The 17,310-nt window shown below is 39.1% G+C and overlaps 1 protein-coding gene across 2 annotated transcripts in view; it reads left to right on the plus strand.

Moving 5' to 3' along the window:
- Positions 1-2,499: 2,499 nt before the first annotated feature.
- Positions 2,500-17,310, plus strand: part of ABCB5 (ATP binding cassette subfamily B member 5) — a 151,567-nt gene continuing 136,756 nt past the window's right edge. For both annotated transcript variants that reach the window (XM_025993346.2, XM_072764517.1), the window contains exon 1: positions 2,500-3,050. The gene's annotated coding sequence lies outside the window, so the exon portion shown is untranslated. The remainder of the gene's footprint in view (positions 3,051-17,310) is intronic.

Consider the following 17,310-nt stretch of genomic DNA (forward strand, 5'->3'; position numbering starts at 1 on the left):
GGATACATTTAATAACTTAGCCAAGTTCACACAGGTAGTAGATGGTGGAGCCAGGCACTATGTTAGACTCTGGATGTACAAAGATTAATGATGCAAGGATGAATAATACAAAGATGAATGTACCATCTAATGTAGACATAAGACATTTCAACGGATCCTGACAGTCCATGTGGCCAGGACTGTTACTAAGGTTTACACACATAGAAGAGGTATTTGACCAAGGATTTTGGAAGACCTACTAAAAAAAAAATTACTAAAAAGAAAAATAAGTAGAAAGTTTAGACAAGTGCAAGGAATGAGAGAGGAAGAAAAGGAAAGGGTATTTCAGTTACACAAATAGCATCAACAAAAGTTCAGAGGCAAGCTGAAATAGAATGGTTTGCTCCTTGTTTAGGACTATTTCTCCACTTACCAACTATTGTGTAATAAACCACCTGAAAACTTCGTGTCTTGTAACAGTAGTTATCTTGCTTATGAACTTGTATTGTGTACAGGGCTTTGTGGAGACACCTCATCTCTGCTCTGCGTGGCATCATCTGGAACAGCTCAAAGGCTGGGCTAGAATCAGGTGAAAATTCACTCTTAGGTGAACTGATAATGGCAGTGAGCTGAGACCTTAGCTTGGTCCATGAGCTGATAAACCTACCCCTGTTCTGTCCCTGTGGCTTGAGCTTTCTCACAACATGGTCAGGTTGCAAGGGTGGACATCCTGAGAGACACTAAAGAAGGTGGAAGCCATATCACATTTTTTGACTGAATCTGATAAATCAGGCAGTTGTCACTTCTACCACATGCTCTTTGTCAGAACAGCCACAAAATGCCACCCAATTTCAAAGAGAGAAGCAAAGACCTCATCGTCCCTTGAGGGAGTATGGCAAGGTTTTGGAAAAGCACATGGAACCATAAATATGGTTGTAATCTTTTTAAAAATATACAATCCAACACAACTCTAAACATAAAACACTATAAAATGCAGATAGTCATCCCCTGTAACAGTGCTCTTTCCTGATCTAATCACACCATTAGCTGTATGAGGTCATCAATCTACTCATTGCTTACGAGGAAGGGATTATCGGCATAAAGTCAAGAAAATAATTTAAGTCATTCACAAAGCATCAACATGGCTTATCCATACAGTAGACTGGGCACAGGGAAACACTGTCTTCCTACACAAAATGCTTGTGTTACCTTGGCTACATGGCAAAAAATATATTCATGAACTCTGTGCAACAAAGATTTAACTAAAACTTGCGTCCAAAGGTTTGAATTTCATTCTTGCAATTGAACAAACATTTTGAGGTACTTTTCCTGCGTTGCTACAGATAACTCTACTTCTCTAGACAGTTACCTGTAAGTCTTGACCAAGAATCCCTAATGATTTTTCAGAATCATTTCAGGAAAAGTTTTATTGTTTGTGGAAATGTTCTCAGAATGGCTTGAATGCTTTTAGCTTCATCTCACTTACTGGATACAACTATCACAGCTCCAGGCCATTGAATTTTAACGGTCACATGTTAAGACCATGTCCCATAGTGCCCAGAGTCCAGGTGGCTCAGCAATGAAAGGTAACTTGGGACAAAGATAAAAAAATAGAGCCCTCTTATCTAGAAAAATGTAACTGCGTTTTCGGGTTCTTAACCACCTCCCCTCCCCTCTCCATGGGATCATCAGAGACCCGAAACAGAGAAGCAATGATTTTTACTGTCTTCCACCGTGATGAGAATCAAGTAATGGTGAGCAAATCCAGACACGGACCCTGTTACCAAGCAATTTACATCTTGGGAGGAAGGACAAAGGTTAATCAAGGAGTCACAGAAAAAAGGAATGTGACTGAGAAGACGAAAAATGCTATGAGGAAAAGCACCTAGAAGCGCATATTATAAAGAAGCTGGAAGTGACAAGTTGAGCCGCAGCTGAAGCATGGGTATGAGCTAACCTGCAGTCAGAGGTGAGAGGGGCAAAAGGAGGGAGGGAGGGAGGGAAGGAGGGTCACAGAAATAACAAATGGCCTCATAGGACGGAGCACGGTGAACTCAAGGGCTTGGAAGAGGGACAGAACGCCCGGGACACAAGATGCTTGGAGGTGTGGGACCAGGAGGGCCCTTTGTCCTGGGAACAAGGAGAAGCCATTCACAGGTTCTAAGCCTCCATATTTTTAAGCTCATTCCATTCAAAATCACCTGGTAATTGTCACCTGAGGGAAACCAAGAGAAAGTAATGCAGTTTTTGTGGTGCCCGTACGAGTTTGCTGCCACAGCTTGGCACTCGGACACGACCGCCGCCAATCCCGTGTCTTAGCAATGTCTGTCTTCTTACCGTCAACTCCTCTCCCAGGCGCCGCCAGCCTCCACGCCACCGCGCGGGAAGCCAGCTCCTCCCAGGCTGCGGCCGCCGCGTCCGCTGTGGCGGGAAAGCAGGCACCGCCGGAAACGACGAGGCCCAGTGAGAGGACCCGGATGTAGAGGGCGCCAACCTCCGCGACCGGAACCGGATATGGCCAGGCCCCTGTTTGTGGACCTCCGGAAGTGGCGGGGCGTCGTGGTCCTTGGCTTCCTAACGGTCTTGGTCCCTGGCAGCACCTTTCTGGCAGATCTGTTGGATGCAGGATGCAGGGGTGGGGCCCCTAGGAGGCTGCGAGTCTTGTGAGAAATCGAGAGACACGTGACCTCCAGATTGTGGAATCTAACTGCTTGGACCCCAGGAAGATCCAGCTGCCAGACGGAGGACGCAGGGCCGACCCTCGAGAAGTGCCAGGCAGTATCCCCCAACCTCAGCCCGCCGTTCAGCCCTATTCAGATCATCTCATTAAAGGGACTGAAAATCTGAAAGGTTTGTTTCCCATGTGCTCAGGACTTTATAAAGTGGAGTCTGGACAAAAGAGAAAAGCTGCGAAACAGTCAGCCACCTGTTTTAGGACAGTTGGAATAGAGCCCTTGCTTGGAGACGTGCTCTCACTGAGGTGAAGGCCTATGTTTTATGTTCTGAGTTGACCGGCTGAACGTCTCTAAGAGCAATTACAGATTATCTTGTAAATGTTCAACCAGAGAAAGGTAAGTCTCTGGGGATAAGACCAGACCTGAAGCAGAGCCCCTGCTCTATGTGAAGACAAGAAGGTGTCACTTTTATGTTGGGGGCTGTCATGGGGGTGATATCTCCAATTCCCAGATCAAGATTTGGTGAGAGGGAACCATAACAAATGACAAAGGGACCCAGATGATGTAATTACACAGTGGGGACAATTCAAATAACGGTTTACAAGGAACTGAGGTAATGATTCTCCCTGGCCCTAATTAATACGCAAACGGTTAATCTTCCTACTATGAAATATTTTTTTCACATCACTCCTCTGTTCAGAAACTTGTAGAGGCAAATGCAGGAGGGAGGGTAAGTTACAATGTTCCTCCTTGTTATTTCTGGTCCTATACAATCTGTCTCCTCCACAACTGACTCCCACTCTTCCCCAATGAGTCGTTGTTCAACTTCAGCGCAGCTCTATATTTATTTCCACCTCCGTGCTTGTGCTCATGTCATTCCTCCTCCTTGGAATGATCTTCTTACCTAGGCCCATCCGTTAGAACATCACCGAGGTCCCATCTGCAGAACCTTCCATGCCACCCCTGTTTACATTTATTTCTCTGAGATCTTACACCTCCTGCTGCTTCTACCCGGCATATGTGCAACTAGTCACAAATGAATGCCAGTTTTATAATACTCTAATCACATAGGTTTGTGTTGTCTCTTCCAAGGAAAACACAAGTTTCTTGTCTTGAGCCATGTGTTTGATCTTTTATGTCTCTAATAGCTTAGCTGAAGGGTAAACTTCAGGAAAGACAAAAGGAGGCATTCAACAAACTACTCTTAAAAGTTGAATCCACGCGAGTGGGAAATCTATTTCATAAGCAACAATGACATCTAGTGGTTAGAAGGTTGCATGGCTTCTTCTGACTTTTTAATAGTTGTTGCAGATTATTTAATGAATCCAGATTATTCCCATCACTTCTTGTTTATGAAGGGATTTCAAATTCATATTTATTTTTTCTGCCTTTCCGGTGCCTTCCCCCATCCTTCTGTGGCCCAGTGGTCACAAACTGCTGGTAAGGGGTCCCTGTTTGTGCTTCTTACAAACCACAACTTCCGTTTCCCGTAGGAAGAACCAGAAGCTTTTATGGCGGTTATGTGATTTTTAATTCTCTGTTTCCTGTTAGGATAAAGATTTATATGCATAAATATTTATTTTGGAAATAAAATATGTAATTGAGAAAGAAACTTGAGATGATAAATATGATAGCCAGAGTAGAAAGTCATTTCAAAGCCAAATGGGAGAAAGACATTGTGGTGTAAGAAAAGCTTGTGGACTTTGGCTTCGGAGAGACTTGGGATCAGATGCCAATTTTTCTCTCATTAAAGCTGCATAGTAGTTATGACAGACTAACATCCTTGGGACTCAATTTTCTCATCCCAACAATGAGAGTGGCATGTATTTTGCCACACTGCTTTGGGGAGTATCAGAATCACGTACAGTAAATAATTCTGGTCCAGGGACACCTGAGTGGCTCAGTCAGTTAAGTTACGAGTCTTGATTTTGGTTCTGGTCATGATCTCAGGGTTGTGGAATTAAACCCTGTATCAGGCTCCCTGCTTAAGGAGTCTCTCTCCCTCAGCCCTTCCCCCAGCTGGTGCTCATTTGCACATCTGTACATTCTCCCTCTCTCTCTCTCTCAAATAAATAAAAATAAATCTTAAAAAAAATTCTAGCCCAAAGTATATAGTCATTAAATTATAGCTATTATTTTATTTACATTTTACTAAGAATAATTATCCTCCCATTTCCAACCCGATAATTTTAAAAATGTATATCCTGGTTTTTAAATTTTGAATTGTCAATAATAACTTAGATTCTGACTAAAATTACCTCATCTCTCTTGGTTTCAGATGCTTAAATTGCAGAACAATGCATTTGGTGAAAATACTTTAAGTCTCTGAAAATGAAATAGGAATTCTAATCTACCATAGACATCAAAACTTGAATGGTAATGAAGGGTTTAAAAGAACTGAAACAGACTGAAATTATCTTTTTATAAAGAACTTGAAACTTTTTAATTCAAGTTATAAATTGTAAAGAGAAAAAAGCTCTAGGAATAAATATGTAAAACAATTTATCACAAAAATATTATGAGATACTGATTTGTATGGCCCTCCGGTGGGCAGAATGTGAATCACAATCACCCTGTTAAAATGTATATATTTAGTTAGAAAACATCATTTGAGTATTCTCAGTTTTATCTGAAGCCTGAAGTAAAAAACAAGAACTTGTTTCAAAAATTGGCGTTTTTTTGCCTATTATTTGGAACTTGTACAAACTTTATTCCACAAAAGAATGTTATATACCATGGCTTATTTCTCAGTCAGTCCCACAGATTAATGCCACAGTTAGGCCTCAACTATATAACTCCACAAGTAGTACTAGCCCAAGTAACAACAGTGGGCATTGATGTTTCTTTGGAATGTCAAAGAACAATAGAATTTCTGGGTTGGAAGAAATTTGAAAGCTCTATTCTAAATTCTACTTGAATATACCAAAAACATACCTTTCCCCTGTTTCAGCTCTAGCAATGGGAACAAATAATCCCCTCCCTATCTAGGACAGATACAGCTATTTTCTCCTATGAGTATTATACAAATAGAAAGGCAAGAGCAGAAGACTTGGGTTCTAATCCTCACTCTTCCATCTGTTATGGAAGAGGGAATAGAAAGTGGAGGTTAGTCATTCCAGAACCTCAGGGGGATAAACAAGGCCTGTTATGTACTCAAATTAACAACCATTGCAGGGGTATCCCTGGGTGGCTCAGCGGTTTGGCAACTGCCTTTAGCCCAGGGCGAGATCCTGGAGTCCTGGATCGAGTCCCGGATCAAGTCCCGGATCGAGTTCCGCATCAAGCTCCCAGCATAGAGCCTGCTTCTTCCTCCTCCTGTGTCTCTGCCTCTCTCTCTCTCTCTCTCTCTCTCTGTGTCTATCATAAATAAATAAATAAATAAATAAATAAATAAATAAATAAATAAATAAATAAATCTTTAAAAAAAAAAAAAAAAAACCATTGCAGGTTGGCCGCAACTCTGTTTCAAGTCTTTATTCTGTGATGCAGGCAAAAGTAGCAGCCACTAACAGACATGCTAGTCTGATGGCAGAGGGAAAAAAGTAAACTGGTAATTAAAATGGCTCAAAGTTTCCTCTTAGAAGAGACAAAGGCCTCTTCCACTCATAATTCTCAGTCAAAGCAAATTTTAAGACAAAGGTTGATGTTGGTAGAACAGTACATATACTCTTCTGTATTTCTCTGGAGGGGTTCCAGAGAAGGGCTTAGTATGGAGGGACAGCAAATATTTTGAACAAATAATGAAATATACCCCCTTTTGCGAGCATGAATAAAACATTATGGTCTCAGAGTCCTAAAATTCAATCCAAAAATTGGAGATAATAATTTTCTCCAGACAAAGCTCAGGATTACAGTAGAAATAAAACAAGACTGTTATTATGTGTGTGTGTATGTGTATGTGTGTGCATATATAATATATACACATGTTAATATATACGTTAACATATGTATATATGTAATATATATGTAAATATATTTATGTTGTTATGTCTTTTCCCAGAGATTCTATCCAGTAGATCTCATGTGAAATTCTGATGTCCATATTTTTTTAAATGCTCCAGTACTAGGGGATCCCTGGGTAAGTCAGCGGTTTGGCGCCTGCCTTCAGCCCAGGGCATGATCCTGGGGTCCCCGGATCAAGTCCCACATCGGGCTCTCTGCATGGAGCCTGCTTCTCCCTCTGTCTGTGTCTCTGCTTCTGTGTGTGTGTGTGTGTGTGTGTGTGTCTCATGAATAAATAAATAAAATCTTAAAAAATAAACAAACAAATAAATAAATAACATGCTCCAGTACTGAGAGGAATTGTGGTAATAAAGTTCTGATCAGTCATCTCCAAACCCAGCCACACATCTTAAAACCTGGAGAGCTATTAGAAAATACATACTTCTCGGCCTTATGCCAAAGATTCTGATTCAGTAGAGCTCAGATGGAGTTCCAGATTCTGTATTTTTAAAGCTCCCCAGGAAATACTCTGATGTAAAATTAGGCAGGGAACCCTTGAGCTATAGGATCCATTTTAGCATCAAAAGTCTGCAAATTATAGTCAATAACTTGCCCTTTTATTGTAGGGAGAGGCAATTTTTGTTGTATTGTTTATGTAACTCTGTTTAAACTTTATTATTTGTATCTCAATCTAATACAGATTTAGTTGGCTGATTTTAACCACGCAAGAACAGGTACTGATTTGCTCATAAGAAAACAGAATGAAAGTTGCTCAGCTAGAGAAGAGATGTGTGACAGAAGAAAAGTAAAGGGAAAGATGTTTGAAGTGACCATTATAGCACTGAGGCAGAAAATAGTGTTGATTAGGGCTCACATTTATTCTGTGATCATAGTCTCTGGCTTAACATACAGTGTTCTTTTTGAAGCCTCAGGATTAGCCTTATGAAGTAGGAAATATACCCATCTTAATCTGGGTGCCAGAAAAGTGAAGTCACACAGACCAGAAATGGTAAAGTAGGATTCACACTCAAGTCTGTCAAACTTTCAAGTGCAGTATTTCAGCCACAGAATTACCCAGATGACAGTGTCCCAAAACCTTCCAGAAAATTACATCAGAGGCCACAAAAGAAAGGGGGAAAGTCATTAGTAACAGCAAAGTCAAGGAAGCAGTTTTTTCTATTTTGTAACACCTTCCCACATGGCAAAATTTCACTGATCTCCCCTCATTATTGTGTCCCAGATACCTTTGCTCCACTTGCAGACCTCCCTCTCTATTGTCACTGTAGAGGCAACACTCAGATTAATGACCATAATATAGCCACACTCTGTCACTTACTGAGTGCCTTCACAACTATTTCATTTACTGTCATCAAAAAATAGTATTCAAGAAATGCAGACGCCAAGGATCATAGGGATGCCTGGGTGGCTCAGTGGTTGAGCGTCTGCCTGCAGCTCAGGGTGTAATCCCAGGGTCCTGGGATAAATCCCACATAGAGTTTCTGCAAGGGAGCCTGCTTCTCCCTCTGCCTATGTCTCTACCTCTCTCTCTCTCTCTCTCTCTCATGAATAAACAAAATCTTAAAAAAAAAAAAAAGAAAGAAAAGAAAGAAAACTAAGGATCGTAAAGCTTGAGGTGATTTGTCTAAAACAGGGTTTCCAAACCTAAGTATTATTGGACTGGATAATTTTTGTTATGAGGCCCTCTCCTGTGCATTGCATGATAGTTAGCAACATTTGTGGATTCTACCCACTTGATGCACCACCACTCCCAATTCTAACAACCAAAAGTATCTTTAGATATTAGTAAATGTCCCCCCAGAGAACAAAATCATTCCTGGTTCTGAATCACTGGCCTAAAGTAATGCAGCAAACAGGTGGAAAGTACTCTCTGACCCACGTCTTGTGACTACATCCCTGAAGCCTCCCTAGAAACATAGAATTTTGGAGCCTAAATGTTTTAGTGACATCTAGGAAACTCCTTTATTTTACTATAAGCAAGTCAAAGCATAAAGATGTGAGATGACTATCACAATTTTATGGCTTAAAACCATTTAATAATTATAAGCATTGCTGAAATTCCTGTGAAGTCAATTACTGATATACATCATATGATGAGGGTACATCTTGTCTTCTAGCCACATCTATTAGCTATCACTTATCTCACAAGAGTGTTTGTCATGCCAATCTTTAGATCATGAACCTTCTTCACCCTCTATGCCAAACCTCCCACAGGGTCTAGCAGTGCTGCTTGAATTATCAAATTAGAATAGTGACTAAATGGCATAGATTCCCATGGATGAGCAATTTTCCCCCCATGGATGAGCTTTTCTAAATGAAGATTTCTGTTTAATCAGCTGATAAGCAGACTATTTAATAGCAAACAAAACAAGACAAGAAAACTAGCTAAAGAATCTTTCTTTGCAAAATCAAGGCATCTCTATCAGGCACAAGAGCACTTTCACAATGGAGAAATCAAGGTCATTCCCAGAGAGAGACCATTTCTTTTTTTTTTTAATAATAAATTTATTTTTTATTGGTGTTCAATTTGCCAACATACAGAATAACACCCAGTGCTCATCCCGTCAAGTGCCCCCCTCAGTGCCCATCACCCATTCACCCCCACCCCCGGCCCTCCTCCCCTTCCACCACCCCTAGTTTGTTTCCCAGAGTTAGGAGTCTTCATGTTCTGTCTCCCTTTCTGATATTTCCTACCCATTTCTTCTCCCTTCCCTTCTATTCCCTTTCACTATTATTTATATTCCCCAAATGAATGAGACCATATAATGTTTGTCCTTCTCCGATTGACTTATTTCACTCAGCATAATACCCTCCAGTTCCATCCACATTGAAGCAAGTGGTGGGTATTTGTCATTTCTAATGGCTGAGTAATATTCCATTGTATACATAAACCACATGTTCTTTATCCATTGATCTTTCGATGAACACCGAGGCTCCTTCCACAGTTTGGCTATTGTGGACATTGCTGCTATAAACATTGGGGTGCAGGTGTCCCAGCGTTTCATTGCATCTGTATCTTTGGGGTAAATCCCCAGCAGTGTAATTGCTGGGTCATAGGGCAGGTCTATTTTTAACTCTTTGAGGAACCTCCACAGAGTTTTCCAGAGTGGCTGCACCAGTTCACATTCCCACCAACAGTACAAGAGGGATCCCTTTTCTCTGCATCCTCTCCAACATTTGTGGTTTCCTGCCTTGTTAATTTTCCCCATTCTCACTGGTGTGAGGTGGTATCTCATTGTGGTTTTGATTTGTATTTCCCTGATGGCAAGTGATGGGGAGCATTTTCTCATGTGCGTGTTGGCCATGTCTATGTTTTCCTCTGTGAGATTTCTCTTCATGTCTTTTGCCCATTTCATGATTGGATTGTTTGTTTCTTTGCTGTTGAGTTTAATAAGTTCTTTATAGATCTTGGAAACTAGCCCTTTATCTGATAGGTCATTTGCAAATAACTTCTCCCATTCTGTAGGTTGTCTTTTAGTTTTGTTGACTGTATCTTTGCTGTGCAAAAGCTTCTTATCTTGATGAAGTCCCAATAGTCCATTTTTGCTTTTGTTTCTCTTGCCTTCATGGATGTATCTTGCAAGAAGTTACTGTGGCCAAGTTCAAAAGGGTGTTGCCTGTGTTCTCCTCTAGGATTTTGATGGAATCTTGTCTCACATTTAGATCTTTCATCCATTTTGAGTTTATCTTTGTGTATGGTGAAAGAGAGTGGTCTAGTTTCATTCTTCTGCATGTGGCTGTCCAACTTTCCCAGCACCATTTATTGAAGAGACTGTCTTTCTTCCAGTGGATAGTCTTTCCTCCTTAATCGAATATTAGTTGACCATAAAGTTGAGGGTCCACCTCTGGATTCTCTATTCTGTTCCATTGATCTATGTGTCTGTTTTTGTGTCAGTACCACACTGTCTTGTTGATTACAGCTTTGTAGTACAACCTGAAATCTGGCATTGTGATGCCCCCAGCTATGGTTTTTTTTTTTTAATTCCCCTGGCTATTTGGGGTCTTTTCATTGAAAGAGCAGACTCATTCAAGAGATGTTATCCTGTCCCCCACTGCCGTTTTGGTGCAAGGCTCAGAGAAAGCCTCCAGTAAAGGTCATTTAGCCACTCCATTTCCCGACAATCACTTTTGGCTCTTTGCTAAGATCAAGGAGAATATTCATTCTTAACATCTAAAACTAGCTTTAAAGCAACTTAAAGAAAAATTTTCTCCTTGATTTATTCTGTCCTCAGTAGGTAACACAAAGTAGGTGGCCAATAAATATTTATTAGACAACTTAAAAAGGAAAAATTAGAGCTTCCTGATTGACTTTCACCATCTCAGTATCCACTTACTTCTCCACTCCACTTTCAGAAGTCTGCCTCTCTGTCCTCACCCAGGAGAACCTACAAGAGAAATCATCCTAATCCAGGGAGTATTTTGAAGTTTCCAGCATAGGTGCGTTGGCTCACCAAAAGTTTTATCTTCTGGTAGGATGAGATTTGGGGGGGTGGGGTATTTATTCATGAGAGACACACAGAGAGAGAGAGAGAGAGAGACAGGCAGAGACACAGGCAGAGGGAGGAGCAGGCTCCATGCAGGGAGCCTGATGGTGGGACCTGATCCCGGGTCTCCAGGATCAGGCCCTGGGCTGAAGGCGGTGCTAAACTGCTGAGCCACCCAGACTGCCTTAGGATGAGATTTAAGCATAATTCTGTTCCCAGAGTCTGGCTGTGCCTGAAGCTGACAAACTCCCAGGGCTGTTTTTCATTTACCTATTTGGTGTTGGATTTCTGCCACTTGCAACCTAAAGAGTCCTAATTAATGTGCTTCCCTCAGAAATAATCAATTTTGTTGTTATTATTGTTTGATACATAAAATTTGAGGAAAAAAACAAGGAGGTAACCCAGTTCAGACTATCATTGCTAAAGCAATTCATGCCATAACACTGTTGCTCCTCATGCTGACGCCTTTCAGTTACCTACAAAAGTTTCTGTGGACTAGAAGCCAGTCTTCCAAGAAACATAAAATCTGTCATAGGTATTCCAGTACAATAAAAGGAAAACCACCTTTCTGGCCAGATGAGGACATTTGGAAAATAGGATAATGCTGTAATCAAAGAGCCTTCCTTTCTAAACTTTCTCTAATTCCTCCCTTCTGTTTCTTTTGTCTACATTCTGATCACTTCTACTCCACATTTGGGCCCTTTACCCAGCTCTACTTTTCTCAAATGTTCTTCAGATAGAATGAGTTCTGTATCCTTTTCATCAGAAAACCAATGGAATCTTAGCTAATGCCCTGCCTCCATGCCTATAGTAGCTACTGTTGAAATGTAGCAGTTCCTCAGATTTATAAGTTTTCTCAAGCCAACTCCATCCCTAATTATAATATCCAAGTGTTTGATGTTGCAAGGAAGAAATCCAATTAGTACTTCTCTTTGGCCACACACAAAATTTCAGAACAGATAGACTTAGATGCCAAATATTGCTGTAGAGTTTATTTTTTTTCTTGCTCTAAATTTAAAATGCCATTATAAAACTATTTATTAAGAATTTAAAGCTAAGTTTTAAAAAGTGCCCTTTCACTCTTTGAGAATTGATAGAACATTAACACATGACCTCAGAATAAAGCTGGTATGTAGGAAACCACCTACCCACACATCTACAAGTACATCTAACATTTGAATTCAATAATTTGTCCTGTTTTATATCATATTTTCTGATGCTTTGACATCTTGGGGCCTTGCTGACCCTGGAGAGACTGCCCCTCCCAGAGTTAGCTAATTCCTAGAGATAGCAAACAATTCATCCTGTAGTGCACCTTTCATATATAAACCAATCCAGAGCCCATACTTTCAAACATCTCCTTTATTAGGCTTTCACATTCTGAGTAAGCCACTATCCCCCTGTCCTAATCACCTCAAGGTCACTACCAAACAACTAGAGAGAGCCCCTATACCCCAAAATCTGATGAAATTATTCAAACTAGCCAATTCTAAGCCTGCTTATCAACTGTATTGCTATGCCTTTCCTGTGAATACCACAGTAAAGGTATTCTTGTGCACAGTTTCCCCAGATTTCTCTGCCTCCTGGCAAGTTTTGGTACCTCCCTGTGTGGCCCTGAGTAGAGTGGCATGCCTCATGTTTCTAGGATCTATGAGTTTACATTTTATTTATGACAAACATTTCCATATCTGGGCATTTTACCATTCCTGATTAAAACAAATCCTGGATACATTTTAAACTGCACCCCCCCCCAATCTTATCAATTGTTTGGCAAAATAAGTTATGTTAGTAAATATATTACCAATCTACTAATTTTTTTGACAGTATTCAGAGGTTTCCTTAAGATATGTTTTCCTTTTAAGCAAAACTTTAGGAGAGAGGAAAATCCAGCTCCATTGAGACTGTTTGGGAATGAATCCCTTCTATATTTCTTAGAAAAAATTCAGTAAAAATCATAATCCATTAAGTTGAATTTGTGGTATATAAAAGTCTCTATAATCTGTTTTTGAAATGAATAAAATACTGTGAATTATCTAAGGAAAAGTAATTTTCCCCCTGTGAACTAAAAATGATTTCAGAAATGTTTATAAAACTCAGAGGGGAAAAGCATTGCTTCTGACAACTTGTCTAATTGTTCATTTAGATCCTGTGATTTAATTTTGTAATTTATTTTCAGAACGAGCTATTAACAAGCGAGTGGCCCTCACATGCGACTAGCTGGTGTTTCTTTGCTTAGAGGAAATTAATCTCGTGATCAATTATACCTTTTCTTTTATATAATGTTTAAATGAGAATGGAGTCGATGGCCTTGGTAGACAAAATACATTTATGAGTGCCTGGCTGTCTGGCTGGGATATTTTACACATCAGAGCTACATTAATGTAATCTTTTATAATTCATATTATGTAATAAATTCATATTTTGAAATAAAAGCATCACTGTCCCTGAGAAGTTATTTTTCTTCCATTTAAAAGAGAAACTTTGCAAAAATCCTATATATAAAACAACCAGGAATAGAACCAGAGTGTTCATTATTTATATAATGGATCTCAAACTCTAATTTGCACTACATCACTTGTAGAATTTGTTAAAAATATGTATTTGTGGTTAATATTCTCCAGAAACTCTGATTTAATAATATGTGCAGAGACTCGAGAATCTGTATTTTTATGAAGAAGTCTGCATCCTGACACATGTGCTCCAAGAATTACAGTTCAATAATCCCAGAGAGGGGTGTTCCGGTGGCTCAGTCATTGAGCATCTGCCTTTGGCTCAGGTTGTGATCCCAGGATTCTGGGATAGAGTCCTGCATCAGGTTCCCCACAGGGAACCTGCTTCTCTCCCTCTGCCTATGTCTTTTCCTCTCTCTCTGTGTCTTTCTGAATAAATAAATAAAATCTTTAAAAATAATAATAATAATCCCAGAGAAACCAGTAGTAACATTACCTCCTTCTAAAGACTCATTGTTGAACCAAGCCTACAATCAGCCATTAGCTTTTGGGTCATAAGTTCCTTTTCAGCAATATCTTTTCTCTTAAATATTGGGCTGATAATATTAATTTTATATGTAGATAAATATATACCTATATCTAGATATAGATATATCATTAATACCCTCTCCTTAAAACCAGACATAAATGGGTAAAAACTCCAGGTCAATCACTGAATGACTATTCAAATTAAGGCAAGTTAAACACTTTGAATCTCAGTTTCCTCATCTTTAAAATAGGATTACAGTGTTGCTTCATAGAATTATGGTGGCAATTGAAGGAGTAAATATATATAATGCATTTAGCACAATAACTAGCAAAGAGTAAAGGGTCCAGTAAATAGTAGGTATTACTATTAAAGGATAGGGCCAAAGACAAGATAACTCAGTGATGCCTTACATTTGTAAAGAAATTGCTTTATGGTTTCCAGAGCCCTTTGACACACATTATGTCATTATATTCTCACAATGTGTATGTGAAATAGAGGGTATAGGATTTTGTTCCAATTTACAAGTGAGATTCAAATTCAGAAGGCTGCCATGAGCATTTCCTCACAGACTTAGTGGGAAAAAAATAATCCTCAAAGGAGCTGAAAAGGAAAAGGGTAGGAATTTCTTTTGCCTTTTGAAGCCAAAAAATTAGTGTGCTCCAGAATGCCTCTGTAAACTTCAGATCTGATAATGAGTTTGAAATATATAGAATGGCAGAGTAGCACAGTGGTTAAGAACTTAGGCTTTAGAGTAGACAAATTTGGTTCCAGCACTTTAATCGTTGTTTTGGGTGCCTGGGTAGCTGAGTCAGTTAAGTGTCCAACTCTTGATTACATGTCAGGTCATGATCTCAGGGTTGTGAGATTAAGCCTGACATCAGGCTCTGCACTCAGCAAGGAACCCATGTCTTTCGCTCTCTTCCTCCCTCACCCTCTGCCCCTCTCCCTATTGGCTCTCTCTTCAATCTGTCTTTCTCTCTCTCTCTCTCTCTCTCTCTCTCTCATAAATAAGTAAAAAAAAAAAAAAAAATCTTTAAAAAAATAGCTGTGGTTAACAATGTTATTTAAGTCTTCTAAGCCTCAATTTCCTCTTGTAAAAATAAGGCTAATAAAGCAATGACTAAATTAGATCATTTGTATAATAGTAATAATATATAATATTTATTGAAACTTGCATAAAGTACTTTTCACAGTGCATAGCAGAGTAATGCTCAAAATAGAGCTGGTATATAAGCCACCCACTCAGGCATTCTACAAGTACTACTGATGTTTGGGAGCTCTTATTACTATTGCCAACTCAAAGAGTAAAACAATAAATTTATTTTAATGTGCAGTACCAGCTAATGGACAAATAATTAGTTACCCTTATAAGTACTTACTTTATTAGGAAACAGAGTAAACATGAAGAGACTATGTTGATAAGCCCAGATTACAAAATGACTCCATGGCAAAGTTGGATTTCTGCCCCATGCAAGACCTTGTCTCTTCTCTAGAGAACACTGTGATCCTTCCATTTTACTCCAAGGAAAGACTTTTCACTTGGGGAATTCCCTTGTAGAGTTCCATGGTTTTATCCTAAATGCTCTTGGTCTGGAAAATTACTTTGTATTCTTCTATTTAATATTCTGAGTTTCTGTAAAAGATGGAATTTTTGCTGAGTTAAAGGCCCACACAGTTCTTACAGGTTCCAATTTGGCACCAACCCTAAATCTTTTGTGGCTTTGAGTTAGTCTTGGCAGAACACTTCCAGAGTAGGAGGATTTTTAATGGGTTTAAAGAGTCGCTTTAAATTGTTCGCTTAGGCTCAAACCAAAGTAAACTGACCAGTCCATTCCCATGAATTTTAGAGGAACAAGGGTTAGAATTCAGGGGAAAAATGTGGTAAGCAAAACTACTGAGAATTTAGTTGATACTGTGAGTTGATACTATAAAGCAGAAGCAAGACCATGGTGTCATTAAAAGCAACTTTCTCACAAAGGCTTTTTTTTTTTTCACTTTCAACTAAGTTATGTACCATCACACTAGAAGTGTTTTGAAAAGAAAAATATATATATATATGTATATACTTAAACACATATATATTTGTTACTCTAATACCAAAAGTTGAGTGATAAAAATTTATAACTTTCCTGAATATCAAATCATAAAATGAATTCCTAGTATAAAAGAATAAGTAAAATTTTTTTAAAAAATAGAAATGAAGAGACGTCTGGGTGGCTCAGTGGTTGAGCATCTGTCTTCGGCTCAGGTCATGATCCTGGAATCCTGGGATCAAGTCCAACATCAGACTCCCTGCAAGGAGCCTACTTCTCCCTCTGCATGCATATGTCTCTGCCCCTCTCTGTGCGTCTCTCATGAATAAGTTAATAAAATCTTTTTAAAAATGGTAATGAGGGCAGCCCCGGTGGCTCAGCAGTTTAGCACTGCCTTGGGTCCAGGGTGTGATCCTGGAGATCCAGGATCGAGTCCCACGTTGGGCTCCCTGCAGAAGCCCGCTTCTCCCTCTGCCTGTGTCTCTGCCTTTCTCTCTCTCTCTCTCTCTGTCTCTCTCTCCCTCTCTCTGTGTATCTCTCATGAATAAATGAATAAAATCTTTAAAAAAATGGTAATGAAAATGTTAAAGTCATGACAGTAAATGCTGCAAAAAACATGACAGCGAAGAGCCATAATTTTCCACTGTCAGCTGCTAATAGGTCCTACAATGACCATATAGCATATTTGTCTCACTAAGTAAAAATTTATCTGAGATAAGTGAAAGACAAAAATATCTTCTCATAATAGTCTTTCCTCCATAGTTTTTATGTTATTTATTATGTCAGGAAACTGTATGTAATTTTGGAACTTTCATCCTCAGGAATATTTGAGATGGCAAACTAATATTCTGCTTTTAATTCTTGCTCATAATTTGCAAGAATTTCCAGTAGACTTTTTCTTGAGAGAATTCGCATCTCAAATACAGTTTATTTTTTTTTCAAATACAGTTTAAAGGTTAAAAATTAAATATGTATTATAATGATAACATTGTTTAATATTATAATAAATGTTAGCATACACTAATTCTATAAAGATTAAAAGAATAATGCTACTTCATTTCTATTGTTTTCTGTCTTTTGAGTCATGTAGTAATTATTTTTCATAATCTCAAATCTATCTAACTAGAGTATCTTTTCTACTGTTAACACTTCAATCAAATTTCTTATTTTGTTAACTATTTTTTATTGAAATATAATTGA

The sequence above is a fragment of the Vulpes vulpes genome, chromosome 7 (assembly GCF_048418805.1).
Source record: "Vulpes vulpes isolate BD-2025 chromosome 7, VulVul3, whole genome shotgun sequence".
Lineage (NCBI taxonomy): Eukaryota > Metazoa > Chordata > Mammalia > Carnivora > Canidae > Vulpes > Vulpes vulpes.